The following is a 24,991-nucleotide window of genomic DNA, read 5'->3' on the forward strand; positions in this document are numbered from 1 at the left end:
ACATTTCGGCAATTTGGACTTTATATTGGACTTTAATTCAATTTTTATCTTTACAATACTGTATATACTACATGTTTTTTATTTATCAATACATTTTAATTTTATTTTTGTATTCCAATCAAGTCCTTGAAGTCTCAAAGAATCTTCACTGGGAGAGTGTCATCCCCAGAAAAGTGGCACTCTGCTAATTACCCTCAGAGCCAGGCATTGAAGGCTCTGAAAAAGGTGAGCGTAATACTTACTAACAGGAGATTTATCTAAATTTGTACAATATCACACATTTGTCGCTTCTCTCTTTTTTTTGTATTTCTTTTGGAGGAAACATCATAGTGAGTGGTGTGTTGCTGCTCTAAAAGCAAAGAGGTCCATTTTACGGGGCCAATATTATATAGGCTCCATACCATGTGAATGGTTCTAGTTATTTATCTACTAATGATTACTATTCTCAAGACCGTCTACACCAAGAATGTCAAACTCAAATTCTCGCATGGGCCACATGAAAAGGTTTAAGTTTGTCAAAACCAAAGAAAAAAAAGTTACCTGCGCTCTTTCCACATCCCTATGTATTTTTAAACAAATTGAGGTTTTTAGTTACCTCCAATGGCCATGAGAGGGTAAGCCCACCTGCCACATCAAGGCAGACCTCTTAGGTGGGTCCTAACTCTAACCATTTGCCTTGCTTCCTTGAGCTTCTGGCAAAAATATCTCTCAAAGAGAGTTAGGACCCACCTAAGAGGTCTGCCTTGATGTGGCAGGTGGGCTTACCCTCTCATGGCCATTGGATGTAATGAAAAAACTCCATTTGTTTTAAAATACATAGGGAGGTGGAAATAGTGCAGGTAACCTTTTTTTTTCTTTTCTTTTGGTTTTTACTATATGTATTTTGGCTGATGTGTACTATGGTCATTGCTGCTGCCCAGGAGTAATGGGAGTTAGAGCGCAGGACTAGCTTCTTTGTATTAAGTTTATGTGGGCCGCAAAAAAAAACGAACCTTAAATTTTCATAGAAATGTAGGTTTATTTTGAAAAGTACGGTATATATATATAAAAAAAAACCTCTGCATCCCCCTCTACTAAATCCCAGTACCCCCCTCCAGCCAACAAGCCGACTCCACTCACATTGCCTCTGGTATAGCCCAAATGGCACAGTCCGCACCCTGTGCCAAATCTGATCCTCCCGCTACTTCTTGATACCCTGTGAAGGTGGAGCATGTCTATGTCATGTCGGAATGTGACATGGCATTGCATGCCTCCATGCACCTCCAGGTACTCCACTGTCCAGTCGCAACCAATGCAGCACTGACCAACACACACTCACTGACAGACCCACACAATGACAGACACACACACACACACTTTTACACATTCTTGCACTCACATCATTTTATTTATTACTCCATACCTTTGGAAGCTGGTGTGAGCCCTCTTCTATCTGGAGATCTCCTTCCTGCTCTTCACTGTTCCCTCGCACACAGTTTAGTGATGCTGGGTGCCGGAATATGACGTCCTATTTCGGCGCCCAGCATCACTACAGGTGGCGCGCACGAGGGAGCAGTGAGGAGCAGGAAGGCTGAGCTCCCTCGCTGCATCCACCTTCCTCTCCTCCCCGGCCGGGTAAATCTTAGCAGAGTAGGCACCTGCAATGTGGAGAAAGCATGCACTAAGCATGCACTCATGGCTCGGTGGGCCGCAAAGATGTCCATTGTGGGGCCGCGAGTTTGACATGCTTGATGTAGAGTAAATATAGTTATCTCAATAAATCCAGGCCTCTATATACAAAGTTCCCTTTACATGTTCTATATTTTATGCAACATTTCACCACTATATTGCAGTTGCACAAATAGTTTTGCGAAACTTTAAACATGAATATAATTTTTTTCTATATTATATCGAAATCATAAGGTAAGAAAACCAAGAGTAATGCAGCCTAAGTAATGATCTCCTCCCATATTTTATCTAATAATTGTAACGTGCGGTATGGATCCAAGACATCCCCGGACCATTTAAAGTAGAGCTTATTTTAAGTAATAATGCAAAAGGGTTAGTTAAAAATTGCCTCCAAGGCTCCCAAACTCCTATGTAGTTTTGGTATGATTGATCAGTGGAATGATGCATCTCTTCCATACTCCAAATGTTCTCCACTCATTTATCTATTCTTTGATAGCTGGGATGAAGGTTTTCCAACGAGAGCCTTAGCAGAGTTTAGAAGATGGAATGTCATTGTACATTTGTATTATCTCCCAATACTTCCTGATCTCCGAGCAGTACCTCAAGATATGGGTTGTGGATCCTTTATCTAGGTTGCATATCCAACAAGTGGAGCAATTTGAAGTAGAGTTTGGGGTGTTTAAATGCCACCAGCTGATCAGTTTGCAGTTCATTAATGGTGTGTGCATGTCTATAGAACACGTACTAAGTAGTAATTTCTCCCATTTGTCTTGTGGTAGCTGTGTGTCTAATTCTCTAGCTCAAACTGTAGAAAAGGTCGGTAGTAAGGGTATGAAGAACAGGGATCATTTCATTTTTTTCTTTGTTGCCATGCTTTGTTTTATGATTGTGCCATTCTGTTAAAACCTACAGTTGAATATGAATCCCATAAGAAATAAAAGAACTGTGTTTTGCCTGCTCACTCATGTTTTCTTTAACGATGGCACATGCATTACCAATTCTCCAAGGGTATGCAAACGTTTGAGCACCTTAGGATGACTAAGACTGTTCATACCATTTTTATAGATTAGATGAATCTTATATTCTGACATATTTTGTTCTGACAAGAAAAATATGGTTTAGCAATCCCTTCTTTGTTTTGGGCCTGCTTAGCTCAATGAAGACATGTACAATAACAACTCTTTTATTTTTTTTTCATTGAAGTTGTTATGGTGACAGGAAGTCCTATGCCCCCCTTACTTTAAAGGTTTAAACCATGAGCTAAAAGTTTACCCTAAAGTTAATAAAACAGCTCGTGTTCGCTCTTCCCATCTACTTTTTCAGAGGATCAAGGCTTCAATCTATTTTTTTCATTCAAGGTTTCAACCACTTTTATTCAAAATTTTCACACACTTTATTTACTAACCAAATGCTCTTCTCTCTCTTCCTCTTTTGCATTCTAGCTTGTGACGGTAGGTATCAATTACATTTCAAACATAATAGTCCAGGCTATGTGTGGAACTGTCTTTTTCATTTTAGTCCACGATGAGAGGTAGTCATTAATATCAGATGCATTTTAAACTTGGTGACATAGCTCTGTGTCACCACCTCTCCTATTTCTCTTATTGTATACAGAGAAGTTGTTCAATACGATGCTATGGTCATAAATAAGGTAATTTGGAAGTACCTTCATTCATATGGATAATGTTCAATATCCCAAATCAAGTAAATTGTGGAATGCTTTACTTCTTAAGGTCTTGAAAAATTACGCAGAAATTGAGACATTAGCTTTGGATAGTTGTGGTACAGATGCTAATTATCTAGTTGGAGTTTTTTTTTTTTTCTCATTTAAAGAGATTACATGGATATTTGAAATAACTTGCTTTACAATTGGACACCACACACTAAGAGCCAATGCCCGCATTATATAAGGAAGGGATTAGTCTGGATTGGACACCTAACAAATAAGTCCCATCTGGATTGGTCAAAGCTGTACATTAGTCCTAGGCTACTTACCCATTTTATGGGCAAGTCCATCTCTTTAGCTCGTGTCAGTGATGCAGGTCGTTTCACAATCCCGCCTAGCCCACTCTCAATTTACATACCTCCCAATATTTTGAAGGGTGTGATAGTAAAACACATTCCAGTGCAATAGTGAATGGCACTGTGTATAAACTGTTTGAATAATTCACTAACCCCATACCGAATGGATAGAAAGTATCCGACTGTGTACAGGGCCATTAAGACTGCAAAATCTGGACATTGTTCATGAAATTTGACAATTGCAATTTTAAAGCAAACAGGCCTGCATTTGGTCTGGATTTCAGCCGTTCTGAATGCAGCTAGACGTCTGAAATCCGGACCAAATAAATGTATAAAAAAACTATTTGCCTGCTAGTAGTGCTAGCAGCCAGCGGACAAATAGTTAAAAATCCTCAGCGGTAGTGAGGGTTTATTATGTGGCAGCTGGCCAGCAGAAATGTAAGATAAATAAATAAATAAGCAAACAAACAAATAGGTTAATAAGAAGTCTGTGGGGGTCAATAAGATCTCTTTCCTGGCTATTATTCATGGCAGCATTTAACATATGGGTTTAGCTCCTCCCTCTAACCCTCAGGACAGGAAACACAAACAATCAAACAATTAAGCCTACCTTCCCCTAGTATATAAGGTACCCCAGTATCCTCCACACCTCAGTCTTTTCCTGTCCTCCTAGCCCTAGGACAGTTTATTTATTTATTTTTTCAGTTTTGTCTGGATATTTTTTTTTTTTTTTGCTCACCTGACCATGTTTGATATGGTCTTGTCCCTGTGGAGGTCAGCCTCCCTCCTCAGGAAGCCCAGGCACATGTAGCCCATTCTCCACGGAGTTGGGAACCCCTGGGAGCCTGGGTGGTTAGTTCCACAGGCTGTGGGAATCCTCTGGCGTCCTGTGTGTGATGCAGACCTCGATCAGACGATCAGCATGAAGGTAAGAAGCTCGCGCATTCGCAATGCGTCCGACCGGACTCAGAGTGAATTTTGCCCATATCCAAAATGGCGGTTTCGCGATCTCGCGACCAAGTGCGCATGTGCGATCCTTTAAAGGGGCAGAGCGGGAAATTTGAAATGGCGGTATTTAGACTAAAAAACGCTAGTTTTCGTTCCCTTCAAAGTTACAGTGCTCTAGTAGGCTGTTATTAAAGCTCTGCAGGTAAGTGAATTACTTTTTTTTTTTTTACAAAGCTTCATAATATTGGGCTGAGAATACATTATTTTTTTTAATTTTTTTTATGTTCTTAGCCCTACAGTCAGTATGGATCCATCATCCCCTTCTGCAAAATCAACGAGATCTGCAATAGGTCATAGGTGAGCAACATTTTTATTTTTATTTTTTAATTTTCTTCATGTTACTAAAAAGAGTGCATAGAGGGTACAGTCTTATGACTTCTGTATCTTACAGCCCTCGTGACCGGTCCTGTCCCAGATCCCCATCGAGGAGAAGGGAGAAACCGGCAGCCTGCCCTGGATGTGGAGCAAGGCCTATGGATAACTGCAGGCTCTGCAGAAGATGCTTAGCCATGGTCGCAGGAGAATCTGATCGCCAGAAGTCACCGCAAGCCTCTACCTCCTCAACCAAAGATATGGCTTACTGGATTAAACAAGCGGTGGTGGAGGGAATTGCTGAATCTCACAAGAATAAGAGATCAAGAGGTGAGACCTTCGGCATTGATTCAGATCAGTCTGAAGATGAATACAGACAGCCTTCAGCTTACCTGGATTTAGAGCAAATATCTTCCAGTGAAGAGGAGTATATGGAACAACCTTGCTCCTTGGACTCCAAAACTATGGAGCATTTGATTATGGCTGTTAGAAGAACATTGGATTTGCCGGAAGAGGCCAAAGAATGTTCAGCTTCTGACAGACACTTTGGTGATTTGCATAAGAAAAGACCTTCCTTCCCAGTTCACAGCTCTATTAAAGAACTGATGAAGAACGAGTGGAAAGCAAGAGGATTACTAGTCAAGGAAGGCTTTCGAAGTTATATCCGATCAAAGAGGAGGATTCCAGAATGTGGACTACGGTCCCTAAAGTTGATCCTCCTATCATTAAGGTTGCTAAAAGATCTACGCTTCCGATTGATAGCAATGCTTCCCTTAAGGAGCCCATGGATAAAAGGATTGACGCTGATTTATCTAAAGCATTTATGACAGCAGGTTTAGGTTGCCATCCGGCTGTATCCATTTCTGCTTTGTCTAGAGCCATGCGTTCCTGGTTGCTTGACTTGGAGGATGACATCGATAAAGGTGTTAGTAGACGTCAGATGGCTGAATCCTTAAGAGATATCAAACTCGCCAGTGACTGGCTTTTGGAATCCTCCACTGACCTCATTAGAATTCTTTCTAAGGTTATGGCTCATTCAGTCACCGCTAGAAGGGCGCTTTGGCTGAGGTCCTGGGGGGCAGACCTTTCCTCTAAGAATAATTTATGCTCACTTCCCTTTATGGGGGAAGTGCTTTTTGGAAAACCGCTGGATGAAGCTATTAAAAAAGTGGCCGAGGTTAAACAGGTTATGCTGCCACAAGATAGATGTCCTAAGAGACCTCATTTGGACCGCAGACCTTTTAGGGATCAAGGCTACTTTAGGGAAAGTAAGACCTACAGACCGGGCAGAGAATTCTCGAGGCATTCCAATTGGAAGAGCGGCCAGAATGTAAAATCCTCTAGGGGCAAGACGCAGACTTCTTCCTTTCGCCCCAACAAGCAGTTCTGAAGGTGGCTTACTCCAGGCTCCTCGAGTGGGAGCACGTCTTTCATTCTTTCAGAGGGCCTGGGAAATCATTCCAGATGCTTGGGTGAGATCCATTATCAGCGGAGGTTATCATCTGGAATTCGAAGAATATCCGCCTCCACCAAGGTTTATTCGCACAAGGCTTCCTGCCAACATCCAAAAAAGAGAGATTCTGAATCTTTATGTCTACAATCTGCTTATGGAAAAAGCCATCGTGCCTGTACCCATAAGAGAAAGATTCCAGGGTTATTATTCTCCCCTGTTTTTGGTCAAGAAGCCGGAAGGAAAATGGAGACCTATTCTAGACCTCCACCAGCTCAACCTTTATCTAAGAGTCAGAAGATTTCGCATGGAATCCATTCGCTCCATCATTCCTGTTGTTCATCACCAAGATTGGATGATATCTATAGATCTGAGGGATGCCTATTTTCATGTCCCAATCACGATCGCCCATCAAAAGTGTCTCAGATTTTGTGTCCGGAAAGAACACTTTCAATTTCAGGCCCTTCCGTTTGGTATAAGTAGGCCGTACTTATACCAAACGGAAGGGCCTGAAATTGAAAGGACCCTCTCGAAGGTTCTGGTCACCATCATTGCCTTGCTCAGAAAAGAAGGTGTAGCGGTGTTCCACTACCTGGACGACATCCTGGTAGTGGCCCCGGACCGAGGATTAATATTTCAACACAGACGACTAGTCCTCGACACTCTCTCTCATTTCGGCTGGCTCATCAATTACGAGAAGAGTCACTTGCATCCTTCAAGAGAACTGATATTCCTGGGAGCAAATTTCAATACAGACACGGCGATTGTATCCCTCGCACACGACAGAAAGATCGTACTGCAAGATCGGATAAGGGATTTCAGACTGAAGACTTCAGCCTCGGCAAGAGAGTTTATGAGGCTCCTGGGGACTCTTTCCTCCACAATAGAGCTTGTCAGGTGGGCTCAGTGGAACCTTCGCCCTCTTCAGCAATTTTTTCTGGAAAATTTCAGGACCAGCTCAAGAGATTGGGAGATGCTGATTCGCATTCCTTTGGTTCTGAAACAGAAGCTCCTTTGGTGGATGTCGTGGGAAAATATCTCCCGAGGGTTCCCCTTGCGGGAAATGGATTGGGTGGTCATTACGACGGATGCCAGTCTGACAGGTTGGGGGGGCGCATTTAGGCAATCGATTTTTTCAAGCAAAATGGCCTCCGAAAACTCAAGGCTTACCTTCCAACATCAGAGAACTAAGAGCTACTTTCCTGGCCCTTCTTCATTTTCAACATGTCATTGATGGGTCAAGTTGAGAGTGGACAACAAAGCAGCTGCTGCCTACATAAACCATCAAGGCGGAACAAGGAGTGTAGCCCTGATGAGAGAAATCGTTCCCATTATGACCTGGGCTCAGAATCATGTGGAGGGCCTGTGTGCCACCTATCTTCCAGGGAAGGAGAATGTATTAGCGGATTTCCTCAGCAGACACCTGATAGAAGCTTCAGAATGGCAACTTTCCAGGAGGATCTTCACCCAGTTGGTCCAGAAGTGGGGTCTTCCCCAAGTGGACCTCATGGCGACCATCCGGAATGCGCAGGTACCATGCTTTGTGTCGAGGAGATACCATCCAAAGGCGGTTGCTTAAGATGCTCTATCCATCAATTGGGTGTTCAATCTGGCTTATGTCTTTCCTCCGATTCCCCTCATACACGCTGTTCTGAGAAAGATCTCCAAGGAACATTGCAAGGTGATAGCGGTCCTTCCCTTCTGGCCTTGTCGCCCTTGGTTTCCCCTGTTACAGAGGTTATCGATGGACCTGCCTTGGGAACTTCCAGTCTCAGAAGACCTGCTGTTTCAGGGACCAGTGTTTCATCCGGAGCCTCACAAATTCAGGCTCCATGCATGGCTATTGAGAGGAAGTCTCTAGTTGAACATGGCCTTTCAGACCAGGTTATCTCAACCCTGTTACGTTCCAGGAATCCTTCTACTTCTTCTACGTACCATAAAGTATGGGAAGCCTTTGCACGATGGGGTAATTCCACGGTTCAAGATTTAAGTTCCCCTTCCGTATCTCAGGTTTTGGGTTTCCTACAAGCAGGCCTGGAGAGAGGCCTTCAACTTAACACGCTTAAAGTGCACTGCTCGGCTCTTTCAGCTCTTTCTGGTGTTTGTTGGGCATTAAATCCTATGGTGATTCGATTATTTAAAGCAGTCATTAGGATTAGACCTCCTATCAAGGGATTCTCGGCTCCTTGGAATCTGCCTCTGGTTCTGCAGGCCTTGACGGAACATCCCTTCGAACCTATTGATGAGGTCCCTATGCAGGTTCTTTCTCTGAAGACCCTGTTGTTGCTGGCCTTGGTATCTGCTAGGAGAATGTCAGATATTAGAGCACTGTCATCTGAGGAACCGTTCACTACCTTCTTCGATGATAGAGTTGTGCTACGGCTTAGACCTGAGTTCCTTCCTAAGGTTGTTACATCCTTCCACCTGAATCAAGAGATTGTCCTGCCGGGGTATTTTCAGGAGCCATCTTCTCCTGAAGAAGAAAGATGCCATACGCTAGACCTGAGGAGATGTCTTTCCACATATATTGGTCGCTGTTGCGGTCTTACCCATGGCTGAGTTCGCCAGAAACAACGCCACTCATGAATCTTCTAATCACAGTCCATTCTTTGTTAATCAGGGTTATCACCCCACTGTTTTACCTTCTGCATTCTCAGACACAGAAATCCCCGCTTTGAACACCCGTTTAGAATCGATTCATGATACATGGGATTCCGTCCATTCAGCTCTGCAAAAAGCCTCATTACGAGCAAAGGTCCAAGCTGACAAGAAACGGGGCGCTAATCGTGTCTATCTTCCAGGTGACATGGTGTGGCTCTCCACAAGACATATCAAGCTTAAGGTCCCGTCCATGAAATTTGCCCCTCGGTACATTGGTCCCTTTCGAGTTACCCAACGTATTAATCCAGTGACCTATACTTTAGCACTACCGGCTCATATGAGAATAGCGAATACTTTCCATGTGTCTCTGCTCAAGCCCCTTACTTGCAATCGCTACACCAGGGTATCCACTCCTCCTCCGCCCTTGGTAGTGGGTGATCAAGAAGAATACGAAGTCCGTTCTATCATGGACTCCAAATTATCCAGAGGTGTCTTGTCCTATCTCGTTGACTGGAAGGGTTATGGTCCCGAGGAACGTTGTTGGGTTCCTGCTGACCGGGTCCATGCGCCCCGTCTTATCCGGTCATTTCACAACCGCTTTCCTCTTAAGCCGGGTCCTTCCCGCCCGGTGCGCGGTCTTCGAGTGGGGGGTACTGTTGCGGTCACCGGCCCGCCGAGCCTCACGGTCGTGCCCGACCGGCACGACCGCTCCGACTACACGAGCTTACCTGCTCGTCGGCGAGCCGGGAACCGCGCACGTAGTTCTTCCGGGCATCACGCCCGAATCCAATATGGCGCCGACCACGTGGTCGCGTCTATGGATAGCCCCGCCCCCGAGAATTATACTAACGTGTACGTGACGTCACGACGTCAACGCACACGCACGTTCTGGGGTCAGAGGTCGCCCTCTGACCAATCATAGCTTAGAGAGGGGTATTTAAACCCCTAATTCACCCTAGTACTTTGCCATGTCGTGGTTTCAGTTTCCTGGTTCCCTGAAAGTGCTATTCTCGTGTTTCTGATTTCCTGGTATCCTGATCCTTGGCGTTTCCCTGGTTATTCTGATCTCTGGTTTCCCTGACTTGGCTTGTCTTATCGGTATTGAGTATTTTCTGGCTTCCTTGACCTCGGCTTTCCCTTTGACCATTCTCTGTCTCTAGCGTATTAGTCCGGCCATTCTAAGGTCCGGTTTACGCTCTATCCTGTTATTTTCCTTTTCTTTCTTATGTATATATTTACATAGTTTCTGCGTGCTGGACCACATTACTAGTCGTGACATTACGACATGGCCATGGATCCTGCAGAACTATGCAAACATATGATCGCCTGTGAAAATAGGGTGGAGGATATGGACCACAGGTTAGACCAATTTGCCCAGGCATTTCAGACCTTGCTCCAGAGGACTGCCTATTTAGAGGTCCCTCCTGTACCACCTGTGGTTCCGCCACCTGTAGTGGTTCCCGTACCACATAAACCACCGTCCATAACCTTGTCACCGCCCCCTCGTTATGGAGGTGATTCTAAGGAATTCAGAGGTTTTTTAAACCAAATAGAATACCACTTTGAGGCCTCCCCAGGTTCATTCCCAACAGATAGATCTAAAATAGGCTATCTGATGAACCAATTAACTGGAAAAGCCTTGACTTGGGCTAACCCCTTATGGGAAAGTGGTGACGCAGTAGCCCGTGATTACAGTACCTTTCTTACGGCCTTTAAGGCTACATTTGAACCTAAAGGCAGGGAGAAGAACGCTGCCAAAGCCCTTATGAGAATCAAGCAAGGCAGTCGTTCTGTAGCCGATTATGCAATAGAGTTCAGGACATTAGCGTCTGAGGTTGATTGGACCAATAGCGGTCTGGTGGCTGCTTTCTCTGAAGGTTTAGCTGAGAATATACAAGATGAGACTGCAGCTAGAGACCTTCCGGTTAATCTTAATGAGTTTATTGCCTACATGATAGACATTGATAACCGGCTCAGAGAGAGAGAGCGTAACAGACGTTCTAATTTGTCCATAGCTCCTCGTTTCTCTAACCCAGTGGTGAGTAGCCAAACGCCTCTTCCAGAACCTGAACCCATGCAATTGGGTAGTGCTAAACTCACTGAGGCAGAGAGACAACACAGACGTAACGAGGGGTTATGTATGTATTGTGGCAAGAAGGGACATCTAAGATCGTCATGCCCGGTTCGGTCGGAAAACTTGCACACCTAAGGCACGTACGGGGACCGACCTTAGGTGTGATGTATATGTCCCCTAAATTGACTAAGAACCGTTTCCTTATCAAAGTAACCTTATCTTTCGAGAACACTGCTGTTCAGTGTGAGGCTATGATTGACTCTGGGGCAGCGGAGAATTTCCTAGACAAAGAATTCTCTGCAAAACATCTCCTGCCCTTAAGACATAAAGAGAAACCTATAGCAGTCGAGGCCATTGATGGAAGGCCTCTTACCCAGCCTTTCATCACACACGAAACTCTGCCAATCACTGTTTCAGTGGGTATTCTCCACTCTGAAGAAATGACCTTTCAAATCATATCTTCACCTACAGTTCCGATAATACTCGGTTTCCCTTGGCTCCTGAAACACAATCCACGTTTGGATTGGATTGAAGGAGAGATTGTGAGTTGGGGTGAGAGATGCAAAGGTGTTTGCTTTAAGCAAATCCCACAACCTATTGGCACCATTAATGTTCCTGTTACACCTCCCTTGACCACACAAATTCCACAGCAGTATATGGATTTGAAAGAGGTATTTAACAAGGTCCAGTCAGAAGGGTTACCTCCTCATAGACCTTATGACTGTACTATAAACTTATTACCAGGGACTATGCCTCCCAAGGGAGGAGTCTATGCCTTGTCCCCCCAGGAAAATCTTTGTTTGGAGGAATATATTAAGGATGCTCTCAGAAAGGGTCATATCCGTAGGTCCTCCTCACCAGCCGGGGCTGGATTCTTCTTTGTCTCTAAAAAAGAAGGAGACCTACGCCCTTGTATTGATTATAGGGGTTTGAATAGGATTACCATAAAAAATGCCTACCCTATTCCCCTTATATCAGAGCTATTTGACAGATTGAAGGGAGCTCGAGTCTTTACCAAGCTCGATCTCCGAAGTGCATACAATCTAGTCAGGATTAAGGACGGTCACGAATGGAAGACCGCATTTAACACCAGAATGGGACATTACGAATACCTGGTTATGCCATTTGGATTATGTAACGCTCCAGCGGTATTCCAGGATTTTATTAACGATGTCCTAAGAGAGTACCTTCACATGTTCGTTCTAGTGTATTTGGACGACATTCTCATCTATTCCCCAGACCTAGAGACACATCACGAACATGTGAGAATTGTACTGAAAACCCTGTTACAGAACGGCCTTTACTGTAAACTGGAGAAATGCCAGTTTGACCAAACGGAGATACAATTCCTTGGATACGTTATATCTCCGTCTGGTTTCCAGATGGATCCTCGCAAACTGGAGGCAGTCTTACAGTGGCCATTACCCAAGGGCCTTAAAGCTACTCAACGCTTTATAGGTTTTGCGAATTACTACCGCAAATTCATAAGGGGATTTTCCTCCGTGATTTCCCCTATAACCAATTTAACAAAAAGAGGAGCAAATTGTATATCTTGGCCCAAAGAAGCAAGAGAGGCATTTGAACGATTAAAATCTTTATTTTCCTCAGCACCTGTCCTGACCCATCCTGATCCATCCAAACCATTTATCCTAGAGGTGGATGCATCAGAGACAGGAGTTGGAGCCATTCTGTCTCAAAGAGAAAGTCCTGATACGCCTTTACATCCCTGTGGATTTTACTCTCGCAAACTCACACCTGCAGAGAGGAATTACGACATAGGGAATAGGGAACTTTTGGCCATTGTACTTGCCCTTAAGGAATGGAGGCATCTCTTGGAAGGTTCCAAAGAGCCACTTTTGATCTTTACTGATCATAAGAATTTGGCTTATATTGGGGACGCTAAGAGACTGTCCTCTCGTCAGGCTAGGTGGTCATTGTTCCTCTCCCGATTCAATTTCGTAATTACATACAGACCTGGTACTAAAAACACCAAGGCAGATGCACTTTCTCGGCAGTTTGAGACAGATGAAGTTCCGGAACAGGTGATATATCCTATTGTACCTCCTGAATGCCTCATTGCCACTACAGTTTCCGAAGTGTCTTCTCCACTCTTCTGTGCCATAATAGCAGATCAAACTCAGGCACCTGTGGGAAAACCTCCGGACAAACTGTATGTGTCACCTCAGTTTCGAAAGAAGGTACTAGATTTGTTCCATGACAACCTCACAGCGGGCCATCCTGGAGTCCATAAAACTCTCTCTGCCGTCTCCAGGAGATTTTGGTGGCCTGCTCTTAGAAACGATATCAAAGATTATGTTGGGGCATGTCAAATATGTGCCGTTTCTAAAGTTCCTCCTAGGTCACCTCCTGGACTGTTACAACCACTGCCCATACCTAGTGCTCCATGGACCCACTTGGCCATGGATTTCATTGTGGATCTACCCAGTTCAAACGGGTTTAATACAGTCCTTATGGTTATCGATAGATTCACGAAGATGGCACATTTCGTCCCACTTAAAAAATTACCATCTGCTCAAGATCTAGTTCAAATATTCTTGAGAGAGATCTTTCGGTTGCACGGTGTACCCAAAAGCATAGTATCTGACAGAGGTACCCAGTTTGTTTCTAGGTTTTGGCGTTCCTTTTGCAAACAATTGGGCGTCGAACTCTCCTTTTCGTCAGCATATCACCCTCAAACAAATGGAGCAGCAGAGAGGGCGAATCAGTCTTTAGAAGCCTATTTACGTTGCTTTATAAATGCCAATCAATCTAACTGGTATGAGCTCTTACCCATGGCTGAGTTCGCCAGAAACAACGCCACTCATGAATCTTCTAATCACAGTCCATTCTTTGTTAATCAGGGTTATCACCCCACTGTTTTACCTTCTGCATTCTCAGACACAGAAATCCCCGCTTTGAACACCCGTTTAGAATCGATTCATGATACATGGGATTCCGTCCATTCAGCTCTGCAAAAAGCCTCATTACGAGCAAAGGTCCAAGCTGACAAGAAACGGGGTGCTAATCCTGTCTATCTTCCAGGTGACAGGGTGTGGCTCTCCACAAGACATATCAAGCTTAAGGTCCCGTCCATGAAATTTGCCCCTCGGTACATTGGTCCCTTTCGAGTTACCCAACGTATTAATCCAGTGACCTATACTTTAGCACTACCGGCTCATATGAGAATAGCGAATACTTTCCATGTGTCTCTGCTCAAGCCCCTTACTTGCAATCGCTACACCAGGGTATCCACTCCTCCTCCGCCCTTGGTAGTGGGTGATCAAGAAGAATACGAAGTCCGTTCTATCATGGACTCCAAATTATCCAGAGGTGTCTTGTCCTATCTCGTTGACTGGAAGGGTTATGGTCCCGAGGAACGTTGTTGGGTTCCTGCTGACCGGGTCCATGCGCCCCGTCTTATCCGGTCATTTCACAACCGCTTTCCTCTTAAGCCGGGTCCTTCCCGCCCGGTGCGCGGTCTTCGAGTGGGGGGTACTGTTGCGGTCACCGGCCCGCCGAGCCTCACGGTCGTGCCCGACCGGCACGACCGCTCCGACTACACGAGCTTACCTGCTCGTCGGCGAGCCGGGAACCGCGCACGTAGTTCTTCCGGGCATCACGCCCGAATCCAATATGGCGCCGACCACGTGGTCGCGTCTATGGATAGCCCCGCCCCCGAGAATTATACTAACGTGTGCGTGACGTCACGACGTCAACGCACACGCACGTTCTGGGGTCAGAGGTCGCCCTCTGACCAATCATAGCTTAGAGAGGGGTATTTAAACCCCTAATTCATCCTAGTACTTTGCCATGTCGTGGTTTCAGTTTCCTGGTTCCCTGAAAGTGCTATTCTCGTGTTTCTGATTTCCTGGTATCCTGATCCTTGGCGTTTCCCTGGTTATTCTGATCTCTGGTTTCCCTGACTTGGCTTGTCTTATCGGTATTGAGTATTTTCTGGCTTCCTTGACCTCGGCTTTCCCTTTGACCATTCTCTGTCTCTAGCGTATTAGTCCGGCCATTCTAAGGTCCGGTTTACGCTCTATCCTGTTATTTTCCTTTTCTTTCTTATGTATATATTTACATAGTTTCTGCGTGCTGGACCACATTACTAGTCGTGACAGTCGCTCAGCTAATTGGAGGAAGTCTCCCCAATTGTTTGTGATACCTTGGGGTTCTCGTAAAGGTGAAGCAGCCTCTGTAGCTACCCTTCGTTCCTGGACTGTTCAGGCTATTTCTAGAGCTTACAACAGGTTCCAGTTCCCAAGGACATCAAGGCACATTCCACAAGGTCCATTGCTACTTCATGGGCTGCAGAGTCAGGAGTTCCTGCAGAGAGCATCTGTAAAGCTGCCAATTGGTCATTGTTGAGGACCTTTGTACGTCACTACAGAGTGGATGTCTCTTCTCATTTAGATTCAGAGTTTGGCCTGTCGGTCTTGAACTCTTTTTTTTTTTTTTTTTTTTTTTTTTATTTAGACAATCTTTATTTTCGTTTTAAATTTGACATACATCATAAGGGTGATACAAGTGTACATATATCAGTGGACATTGAAGACAGGTTAGTTGGGTGAAAAAGTTAACATCGGTTTAGTGACAACAGGGTCAACTATTCATTTGTTATGTATGCACAGTAACATCTAAAGAAGGTAAAACTTGTAACAGGGATTGCATCCTATCAAATATGGGTGACAGCAATTGTACAGGGAAACAGGAGCTCGGGGCGTCTCTACCAGAGGGGGCGCTTTAGGGGCTATCCCCCGCTAGCGGGTAGGACGTTCCGCGGGCGAGATGAGGAGGTCAGTACCGCAGGAAGGTTGCACGGTTATTCAGTTGCATCTAACCAGTGAGATTAACTTTTCAGTCAGATGGTAAATGAGAACCGTCTCGTTGTCAAGGTATTCCTATCCTCCTGTCTGAGGTTAGTACGTGTGGGTATACTATATCGGTAGTTCCGGTCTCTGGGGTCCGTTTTTCGGGTACCTGGTCGTGTCTGGGTTGAACTCTTTTAAGCCTTAAGTGGATATTAAACAATTTTTGTAGCATGACTTACCCTCCCTGAGTGGTTATTGCTTTGGGAATCCCATATGTTAAATGCTGCCATGATTAGCCAGGAATAGAGAAAATTTATTGATACTTACCGTAATTTTCTTTTCCTGGCTATTATTCATGGCAGCATTTGGTCTCCCACCCTATCTTGGTTTATTTGTCTTGTTACTGGACTGAGGTGTGGAGGATACTGGGGTACCTTATATACTAGGGGAAGGTAGGCTTAATTGTTTGATTGTTTGTGTTTCCTGTCCTGAGGGTTAGAGGGAGGAGCTAAACCCATATGTTAAATGCTGCCATGAATAATAGCCAGGAAAAGAAAATTACGGTAAGTATCAATAAATTTTCTCTAATATTACTGTAAGGGAAGTTTTAAACCTCCCTATTCCCTTACATGCCATGTCTACTAAACATGTATCATATCTACAAAACATTTAAAACTAGCAACTGGGCCAGTCCGCTTGAAAAATACTCAGCCCATCAGTCCCCCTGTTGTCCCCCCCTCCCCCCTGTGGGCGTCAGTTGAGGTACTTTTAAAAAGAGTAACGTAAACTGACAGATTACTGTCCCCACCTGTGGCAAGCATGTGGGGATATTTAGTGAAATAACGAGGGGACATTCTTTTGCCCCTTCACCTCACCTGTGGGCAGCAGATGGGGTTATTATAATATTCAAGGGTAGGACCTAGTCTCCACCCCATGGCCCCCATCCATTGGTGGATGGGGACCCTAACATTAATATTAGAGGCGGTAGGACCTAGTATCTGCCCAGTCCCCACCCATGGGTGTTTGGGGGGCTCTAATAAATTAAATAAGGGGGGTGAAAATGCTATTGTGCACCTGCCCCATAAAGTAGTGCTGCCAGTAGATAAATAGTATTTCAAATTATCCCTAACTCTAAGATTGCAAGTAAATGCTGATCATTTGGGAATGTGCACCCTGCCAGATGCATGTGGTCCTGAATTGTATTAAAACAGGTGCTTTGTTAATCCTCAGAATCCTATACTTGTCTTTGATTGACCAATTCCGATCTCATTTGGCTTTTGTATATATGAGAATTGTCTGGGTGGTCAGAATTCGGTTATTCGGTCATGGCCATTTGGAAACGCTTGTAGGTCAGCCTCTTGCCCGCAGACTATGGACCTGGTTCCAAGAGACCCGGAAAGGGTAACTCTGCAGTGCCCTCTACTGACTGAATAGAAGTGTATATTTGCATAATGGTTGTATGCAAATGAGAGCAACCAAATAAGTAGTTAAATGTATATATTATAGCTTTTTAGTGTGTTTGAAAATGTTACTTGCATTATATAGTTCATGTATTAACTATAATTCCTTGTTCTCCAATGTTCTACATATTTGTATTTCAAATGTTTGTCACCACCTGCTTAAGGACTAGTCGCCAAAGGCTAGTCCTTGTCCAAAAGTTAAGAACGTTATATTAGGTCATTTTAAAACTGTGTTTTGTGTGCATTTAGTCAGGGATTCCAGTAACAGAGTCCTGTCGCATGTTCAAAGTGAAAAGAGTTAGGCCTGAGAGCCACAAGTGCCATTATAAAAGCAGGAGAGTGGATACCTGTGTGAAAGGAGAACTGAGAGGATCATACCTGCCATTAAAAGGAGAGAGCTGGTCGGTGGAAGAGCTTCGGAGAGAACCCAGTCAGTAACTGGGGCTGAGGTGTTTCTGTGGCAGTGAGGAAGCAGACTTGGCAAGGTATTCAGTTTTAATATGGGAGCTGTCACTGTGACTAACCCCATATATATAAATTAATACCAGTTTAGTATCCGTTTATTGAGCAGTTCCAGTCATCCTTAGTGATGATTGGATCTGCTCTTTGGACATACACTAAATAAACTCTTGCTGGGCAGAAATTTATGGAATAACATCAGTCCTCATAGACCAGAATGAGAATGTATTTTTATTTAAATGTATTTTTTTTTTGTGCCTATTTTAAATGCATTATCTATATAACATATAGAAAATAAAGTTTTTTTTTAATTATTTTATTTTTTTTCTTTACACAGACTATCCCTTTAATAAAAGCTCTTTGCTTTCCAGATTAGCGCAAATCACTCATTAGTAAATAGCATCCAAGAGTGAAAGTGTTAAAATAGTTTCTGAATTGATTCCAAATCTGGAACGAACACCCCTTTTCCCACCCACTGCAGTCTCTGGGTCTGGGCTGTCCCAGGGAAGGGCTGTCAGCTGTTCTGATCATCACTACTATGCACTGAATAAATAGAGAGAAGGCATCAAACGGAGACACATCGGGGAATTTACTGAGATCGTGAGAGAAGACACGTTTATCTCAAAAAGGTGAGCACTGAGCTTTCTCTGCAGGACATGTATAGCTATTGCTGCACTAAAGTGAGCCATGACTGCAGAGGAAACTGCATTTCCTGCTCTACCAATTGTGCAGAGCTGTTATCTTTCCCAGTTTCCTATCCTGCAACCCTGCTTTAAATGTACTTAACTCTAATTGGGACCTTGCCAAAGCATTATTACTGTATTAGAACAACAAATAAAGCTGCACAGTGGATGTCATAATTTAAATGCTTCTCCTTGAAACCTTAATTATCATACAAGAGACCCTTGAAGGTTCCACAAGGACACTGGGAGAATTTTGTATAAATTCTGGAGCAAAGTTTTAAAAGTGGACTAATCGGCAGTAATATTCCATTTGTTTCCATGGTGATTAATCCAATTTGTATCTGACTTCATATGTACAGGTTATAAATATCTCTCTGTATGTCATCAAACTGCATGTGTTGTTTTTTTTTCTAGAGGGAGAGCAATGGGGAGTGACCAGGGTGGTGTATTCACTAAACTGAGAATTATACTGAATTCAAGCTAAAATAGCCAAACAGTTATAGTTGAGTTGGACATTTTTACCAGATTGGCTGTTTGTGCCTCAATGTTGCAACGTGATTTTTACTTCACTGCAACTTTGGCTTTTACTAAATAAGCCTGAGGGCGAATAAGTGTGTTTTTAGGCCGTCTTCCAGAGGCGTACCTAGGGTCTCCAGCGCCCTTGGCGAGGAACCAAATCACACCTTTTTGCAAACATAACACAGGGACATCACACCATATTAGTGCCGGACTGGGGATAAAAAGTAGCCCTGGAAATAAACGCAGGCCCATAGCATTGCATCATTATACCAGCCTCATCTTCTAACACTTTATTCTTGTTCACAAAAGGGTAACCATGCCTTTTTAAAAGTACATTTAAAGAGTGAATTATTATTTATAGATACGACAGATATATACCCCTTCCCAGGGCAATATATAACCAGTATTTACACAATACCTTGAGATATGCCCCATGCACAGGGCAATATATAGGCCCCAGTATGTACACACGGTTATTTGAATTGCTCTGTGCATGGGTATATATCAGGGCACTGTGTGTGACATAACCCTTTGTATATAGTGGGGGGGCATATATTAATTTACCCAAGCACACGGATTGCACTCCCATGACTTGCTACAGCAACCAGGACTTACCGAAGCACTGAGATTGCACTCACAAGACTTGTCCGAGTACCCACCTCAGAACCCTGGATTTACCCAAACACTGAGACTCCACTTATGGTACTTGCTCCAGCACCCAGTACTTACCCTGGCATTTAGATTGCACCTACAGGACTTGCCCCAGGACTTCAAACAGCCTCTTGAATGTACCATGCAAGAGGGAAAAGATGCCAGACCAGATTTTCCAGTGGCAACAAAGAAACGACATTGGCCGCGAGAGTGCTCTCTCACACTCTTGGTTACGCATCTGCATCCCGCCACGGACAATTTCTTAAAGGCCACATCACATAGCTGCCCCAGGGAACAATATTACAAGCTGGAGTCTTTACTGGTATAATTTTATTTTTTCTAACAAATACCTTGGTTGTGACCGTTGGACTCAGGCTGTCCGGAACTGCATGTGATGTACTGAGGTGTCTGGGTGTAATGGGGACTCCATATTGGTCTGTCTGAGTGAAATGGTTACAGTTTGTGTGTGATATATTTGGCTGTCTGACTGTAATGGGGACTGCATGTGATTGAATGGGTAGTCTGTGCGTGATGGGAATCAGGGCCCCCATCGTACATTTTGGGGCCCCTGACAAAGAACAAGGTCTGGGCCACCACCCCCCCCCCCTCCCTTCGTGGCCCGCCCACACCCTACCTAGTCCGCTGACAATGATGCAGGACTGAATGTGGTGTTTATAGTGGAAGTGAATTCGAATGTGTGTAATGGATGTAGTGTTTGTGTGTATTAGATACTGTTTGTGCAGTGAATGCAGTGTGTGTTTGTGTAGCGGATGCAGTGTGTATAGTGAACGCAGAGTGTGTTTGAGTAGTGGATGTAGTGTGTGTACAGTGATGTGGATGTAGTGTTTGTATGTACTAGATTAAATGTGTTTAGCAGAGTGTGTGTGTAAATTTGTAGTGTGTGTAGCGGATGCAGAGAGTGTGGTAGTGTGTGTAGCGGATGCAGAGAGTGTGTTAGTGTGTAGCGGATGCAGAGCGTGTTAGTGTGTAGCGGATGCAGAGCGTGTTAGTGTGTAGCGGATGCAGAGCGTGTTAGTGTGTAGCGGATGCAGAGCGTGTTAGTGTGTAGCGGATGCAGAGCGTGTTAGTGTGTAGCGGATGCATAGAGTGTGTTAGTGTGTAGCGGATGCAGAGAGTGTGTTAGTGTGTAGCGGATGCAGAGAGTGTGTTAGTGTGTAGCGGATGCAGAGAGTGTGTTAGTGTGTAGCGGATGCAGAGAGTGTGCTAGTGTGTAGCGGATGCAGAGAGTGTGTTAGTGTGTAGCGGATGCAGAGAGTGTGTCAGTATAGTGGATGCAGTGAGTGTGTTAGTGTGTAGTGTATGCAGAGTGTATGTTGTATTAGTGTATGCAGTGTGTGTGTAAATGTGCAATCTGGAGGGGGGAAGGGGAGGAAGAAGGATTTTCAAATTAATTTTTAATTTAATTAAATGTTATTCCCCCCCTCCCTGCTTACCCGTGTCCAGGGAGGGGGGAGATTCCATCCCTGGTGGTCCGGTGGCATGGGCCGGCTCCCTGTTACGGCAGAGGGGGCCCAGGCAGCACACTGCTTCTCTTCTAATAACTCTCGTGAGACCCGTGGAGCGTGGCCATGGTAACCAGATCTCGCGAGAGTTATTAGAAGAGAAGAGGAGAAGCAGTGTGCTGCCTGGGCCCCCTCTGCGGTAACAGGGAGCCGGGGGCCCGTGGCTGCACACATAGAAATATTCACTATCTATATGTGCAGAGAAAGAAAGTGGGGCCCAAGACTGCCAGAGCAGTCCGGGGCCCGTGACAACCATCATGGTTGTCACCTCCTGATGGCGGCCTTGATAGGAATAGTTTGTGTGTGATGATATTGGGCTGTGTACATGTGATGGAAACTGTGTGTTAGCACTGAGCTGGCTCTGTGTGATGAGAATTTGTGTGTGATGGTTTTGTGCTGGATGTGTATGGTGCTACTGTGTTTACCTTAGAATAATATAACTGGTTATCTGTGCTGCCTGTGACCGGTATGAAAGTTGGTGAATCCTAGAGCAAAACAAACTAAAATTATGTGTTTCATTCTCATACAATATGTAATCTGGGGCCATACATTTAATCTATCTAAAAGCTTCACTTCAAGTTACTTACTGTCTCAGTAGTAATGCCACGGTCTAGAGCAGAGGTAGGCAACCTTTTAGCAGCACTGTGCCAGAATAGGATTGTGACGTCCCGTAGCGTGCCGCTCCTATTTTTGTGCATGTTGCCATATTCTGCTTGTGTTATTTATTCTGCAGTTGCTTTGTTTCATTGTATTTGTGCGTATATGAGCTATTATATTGTATATGTTCATGAGTAGTTTGTGGTATTAAGTACCTATGTATGGGGGCTGCTTATGGAATTGTGTGTGTTTTGGGGATGGATATGTCTCATTGTGTGTTTGGTAGTGTGTGTATGTGTGGGGCTGTTTAGGGTATTGCATGTGGGGTTGTGTGCATGTATGTGGATTGTTAGTGGTGTTGAGTTTGTGCGGATTGTGTGTTGGCTGTTCATATTATTTGTATGAAGGGAGGGTTATTCTGCATTTCTGTATATACCTAGCAGTGTGGGTGGCTTACCTGGGTTCCAGTGGGGACCAGGCTGGTCAGGTACAGGTCAAGGACAGGAGCTACAGTGTGGATTCCCATTCACAAGTGCTGGGAGGAAGTGATCTGAGATCAATTCCTCTATGTGCTGCAATGCATAAATTGAGGATTGTCCTTTACTACCTTTTCGTATTAGCAGATATCTGAAGCTTCACTCGGACATCTGATAGGCCAGTACCTGTTTGGCTCTAGTAGCCTTGAGTGCCGTGCATGGCACATGTGCCAAAGGTTGCCTACCCCTGGTCTAGAGTGTCCCCTCGCTCCCTCAGTCCCTCTGCAAACTGCAGTCTCAGCCAGGTAGGTACGGTGTCACACCTTAGGTGTAGTTGCACTCTCTGCTCCACTCGCTCCCTAGTCCCTCTGCAATCTCCAGACAGGGTAAGGTGTTGCTGCACTCTCAGCTTTGCTCGCTTCTATCCCCCTTCCTTCCATGTCTCTTCCTTCCCTTCCATGTCTCTCCCCCACTTCCATCTCTGTGTTCCCCTTCCATCCATATCTCTCTCCACCCTTCATCCACATCTCATTCCCTCCTACAGCCATGTCTCTCCCCAAATTCCATCTCTCTGTTCCTCTTTCATCTCTCTCCTGCCTTCCATCAATGTCATTCCTCCATTTCATTCATATCTCGCTTCTATCCATATCTCTCTCCCATGTCGTCCTCTCATCCATGTTTCCCTCCAATGTCCCTTGCCTCATATCCATGTTCCCCACCCATCCATGTATCTCTCCCCCCCTCATGTCCCCTACTCATCCATGTATCTCTCCCCCCTCATGTCCCCCACCCATCCATGTCTCTCTCCCACCTCATATCCCCCACCCATCCATGTCTCTCTCCCACCTCATGTCCCCCACCCATCCATGTCTCTCTCCCCCATCATGTCCCCCACCCATCCATGTCTCTCTCCCCCATCATGTCCCCCACCCATCCATGTCTCTCTCCCCCCTCATGTCCCCCACCCATCCATGTCTGTCTCCCCCCTCATGTCCCCCACCCATCCATGTCTCTCTCCCCCCTCATGTCCCCCACCCATGCAATGTATGATCATATAGTGTAACTAAACCCCCATTATTTTTTGCCTAGATTAGGTGTTTTTTTAATAAAACTAGTCAAATCTGTCAGCATCAAAGTAGCTGTTTAGTTGATAAGTGAGTGCGCTGGATTTCTATTTTTACTGTACTTATTGCCCCAGCCGCACCCCATTTAAGCATGTTTAGGTGAGTGCAGCCAGTCCCTTGTTTTCCCATAATTATTTTATCATCTCTAACACAATATTGTTAGAGTCCAGAGTTCAAATCCCCTGTTGTGCACTTCTGGGGTGACCATGTCTGGATGGACCACATAGCCGAAATTTGGTTCCACGCACTCTACAATCAAGTACCTCTGCCTGTGTTGTGGGAAACAAAATGGCGGCCACCCAAGAAAAGCACTCAAGTACTCCTTAATTGCAGTTAGCAACTAGGGGTGGTTGGTTTTCTAAGTCAATAAAGGGGTGAACCACCCAAGTTCTCTTCGGTTCCCGAACAGGGGGTTATGGATCTGTTCGTAAGAACTCCATATGGGTTCAAGGAACTCGGAGGCTAGCAGTGCCCCGCTAAGACTTTGACTGACTAACATCTATTTCGAGCAAGCCATGTTGAGCTGGGCCACAAGTGTATGTTCTGCAATAAACCACTTAAAGGGACACTGTAGGCACCTAAACAACTCTCAGCTCATTGAAGGGGCCTGGGTGCAATGCCCCATGTTCCTTAAACCTACGGTGGTAATTATTGCAGTTTCTGAGAAACTGCAATAATTACCTTTAAAGGGTTAACTCCAAATCTAGTGGCTGTCTAACAGACAGCCACTAGAGGGCTTCCTGAATTGAAACGGACCTTTGGTCTGGTATCTGACGTGGGATGTCTTCACGCTCTGCATGAGGACCTCCAGCGTCAGATTATTCCCCCCCCCCCCCCCCCCATAGAAAAGCATTGAATAATTTCCTATGGGGAAATCCTAATGCGAGCGCGGCCATTGCCGTGCATGCATGGCCAGACTGGCCCACCGGGATATTTCCTGGTGGGCAGCCGCAACCAGGGGCTGGGCAGACAGGCGACAGCCCTAGTAAGCAGGATGATGCCATTCAAATATTTCCCCTCGGACTGTGCCAGCCTGTCAGTCCGAGGGGAGTAAGGAGAGAGAACCTTGGGGGCTGGTGTGGCCGCAATTCGTCTGCCAGCAGCCGGAGGGAGACCTGTCAGTCTCCCTGCACACGGAAAATCAATTCCGGCCGCATGCCCCCCCTCTGCATGGAAGCCCCGGCTCCTGAATTGAAGCTCCACCCCCACGCACGTTGCTGACCTAGTTGGAAAGCTGCCCATCGGACCACCAGGAAATAGTTACAGAAAACTAAAGGTATTTATATTTACCTTTTCACAGTTTCCCCTACCCACCTCACAGTTTCCCCTACCCACCTCACAGTTTCCCCTACCCACCTCACAGTTTCCCCTACCCACCTCACAGTTCCCCCTACCCACCATATTAGAAAAATAAATCTATATCAGTAATATGTAAGGCATATATATATGTATGCATGTCTTGCCACCCCAGATGATTGATTATTCTATAAATATATATGTTTTATATATTACTCAATCTAATGCAGCCTTTCCCAATTACCCTAGGGTTCAGC

General features: G+C 44.9%; 1 protein-coding gene across 1 annotated transcript in view; it reads left to right on the top strand.

The window, feature by feature from the left end:
* The first annotated feature begins 18,332 nt into the window (after positions 1 to 18,332).
* The window catches only part of LOC134579264 (transmembrane protein 272-like), a 97,473-nt gene continuing 90,814 nt past the window's right edge, over positions 18,333 to 24,991 (top strand). Inside the window, exon 1 of the mRNA XM_063438485.1 lies at positions 18,333 to 18,494. The gene's annotated coding sequence lies outside the window, so the exon portion shown is untranslated. The remainder of the gene's footprint in view (positions 18,495 to 24,991) is intronic.

Source organism: Pelobates fuscus, chromosome 12 (genome assembly GCF_036172605.1).
Source record: "Pelobates fuscus isolate aPelFus1 chromosome 12, aPelFus1.pri, whole genome shotgun sequence".
Taxonomy (NCBI): domain Eukaryota; kingdom Metazoa; phylum Chordata; class Amphibia; order Anura; family Pelobatidae; genus Pelobates; species Pelobates fuscus.